This window comes from Pteropus medius, unplaced genomic scaffold (assembly GCF_902729225.1).
Source record: "Pteropus medius unplaced genomic scaffold, Ma_sr-lr_union100, whole genome shotgun sequence".
Taxonomy (NCBI): Eukaryota; Metazoa; Chordata; class Mammalia; order Chiroptera; family Pteropodidae; genus Pteropus; species Pteropus medius.
In genome coordinates this window covers 1,278,094-1,280,858 of record NW_024342542.1, presented here as the reverse complement: position 1 = coordinate 1,280,858, position 2,765 = coordinate 1,278,094, and positions in this window count along the sequence as shown.

Below are 2,765 nucleotides of genomic sequence, written 5' to 3'. Positions count from 1 at the left end.
CCCCCCCAACCCTCCCACTCTCACACCGCTAGCTCATTCCCACTGTGAACGTGTGCGGCCCCGCCCTTTGAGGTTGTCACCCAGCCAATCGGATTTGCTCCCTGGGGTGAGGCAGTGCAAGAATGAAGGGCGTGGCTGGGTTGAAGAGGCGTGACTTCGCTGCCCTACCACGCCTCTTCCCAATTTTCATTGGCTTTGGGGGGCGGGACCTCCTTTTTGTTCTGAGCTCTTCTCACCATAGGTCAAATATCCCGTAAGGTGATTGGTCAAAAGAGTGCCCAATGGGCTTTCGCCTCTTAACCCCTCCCATCTCCCTCAGCGATGCTGACGGGGTGGAGCATGGGCTGAGAAGAAAGGCAGATCTGGGAGGCGAGTGCATTACTGCGCATGCTTGGGACTTTGGGCTAGGTGGGAGGGGTCTCTTTTCCGTTTCACATATGCACTCTAAATTGAGTTTCCTGCCATCTCTCAACTACTTTCGCCCGCCAGAGCCCTGCCTGTGGTTCCCCCGGCTCTGTGGTTTTATTTATTGGGTGCCTGTTGCGTATCAAGTACTGCCAGACCGACCTAATCCCCCACCCTTCTCTGCCTGGAAAACCCCTACACTTATCACCAACCCAGCTCAAATGGCTGCAGCCTTCAGTAGACCTTCTGGGACATCTTTAAAGTGCACCCCAGTCTAAAGCCAGCTTCCCTGTCTCTTCTGGGCTTCCCTGTATGGCAGCTTTAGTCACACCAGTTAAGTTTTTCAGTAAGGTTTATACTAGTGACGACTTACCACACCACCATGGGACTGGAAATACTACATTTGACAAAAACAAAAGTCCACCGCGGGCTAGACAATCAGGTCAATCACTTCTCTGACCTCATCTCTGACCTCCCCTTCTTCCTCTCCGCTCCAGCCATACTAGTCTCCTAGCTGTTCATGAACAAGCAGGCACAATCCAGCCTCAGGGACTTTGCACTTGTTACCTTTGCCTGGAATGCTCTTCCCCCAGATATCCACATGCCTCATCTCCTCACTTCTACCAAGTCCTTGCCTTCAATATCACCTTCATAAAGCCTTTCCTGACTATCCTATTTAAAAATGCCAACCTGCACCGCCATCATCCCAGATCCCCAGACTTAGCTCTATAGACCTTTTGAATAGCACCAATCAACTTCTAACATATACTTTTAGTCTATCCTGCGTCTCATCCTAGCAGAACATAAGCCACCCAACTCCCACCCAGGACAGGTATCTTTTTGATTTATTGTGGTTTGCAAGGCCTAGGATAGTGCCTGGAACACAGTAAGCATTCAACGAATGTTTATTGAATGCCATGATGGCCAATAATTGTAGGCAGAGACAAGAGGACACGACCTTGTCCCACCTGTATTTTGTACCTGCTGGGTGCAGGGGGCTCTCAGTGCAGTCACCCAACCCCTGCCCACTGAACCCTAGTCCATCTTGCTGGTGTTATAAGGTAGACAAACATGAAAAGTAAAATGGCACGTATTGGGGAAATAAGATGCAAGCAGGATTCATGAGTTCTTGATGAAATGTGTCAGGTACAAATAAAGTAGCAAGGGGAATCAAGAGCTGTGGTGCTGAAACAAGGGACAGAAGCATCTGGAGAATCAGGAGCTGTAATGAGGAAGATCCAGTGAACAAAGTATCTAGAATATCCAAGAAGGAGCTGGGATAGTGGAGAAAGGGGACAGAAGAAATAAATTTGTGCAGCCTCAGATGCTGCAACAGTGGAGACAGTAGACAGAGGTGTGGAGTGTTTGGAGTACTCCAAAACAGCAATATGGAAAAAGTGCTTGTGGTAGGAAAATCTCCACTTGACCTAGACAGCTAGCATCACCACTAACTAGATGCCAGAGGTAAAGTACCTCAGTCCCCAGTATCCTGGTGGGGAGTAAAAAGAAGTGTGAAAGCATGAGGTCACCCAAGAAAAAAAGTAATCACGAGAGGGAGATGGGCAAGGGCATACATGGTACCTGGGGTCTGAAGCTGGCCCAGGAGGCAGAGGATGTGGGAACACACTGTGATGGATGTCAGGCTAGGTTCAGGGACAGGTTGTGCTATTCCCAATACCCAGGTTTGAGCAAAGGGATAAGGAATCTGTTCCTAAGTGGTTGGGTGAGGGATAGAGGTATGAGTGCAATCCTTAGGTACCAGGTGGCCAGACTGGTGCTTTCAAATGTCTGGAGTGCCCAGCCAAGACCACAGATGGAGCGTACAGTCCTGGTGGGGCCTCAAGTGAAGCTCCTACTGCCTGCTCTGACCAATCGACAACCCTCAGGCTCCACAGCTACCTCTCTTCTCAAATGTATGAGGCCTTGGGACAGGCAGATCAGGCCCTAGGCGGGCAGAGTGGGGTGGGAAAGGGGCTTTTCCTCTACAGATGCTCTCAGCCAAATATTTTTAAAAACTAAGTATACACAGGCACTGGCATTCCTCAGTCCAACAGAGCCATTGAGGTCTCTCCTGCAGCAGGGAAGTTGAACTAAGGGCATTACAAGCATTCCTGGCACTGGGAACCATGATAGTAAAGGCTTGTGCAGCGTCTGAGTGCTTTGAGCCAGGCGAAAAGGGATCTGCCCCAAGAACATAAGCCACACTGACCCAACATCAACATGGCAGAGAGTTAGGCAATGGAGAAGGTAGAACTGAAACCCAGCTCATATAAATTGGACCCAGGTACCTGCTCCCTATGGCCTCACTGGTGCCTCCACTTCTTCCTAGGCAGGGAGGAAAGGAGGAAGAAGGTAGCCAT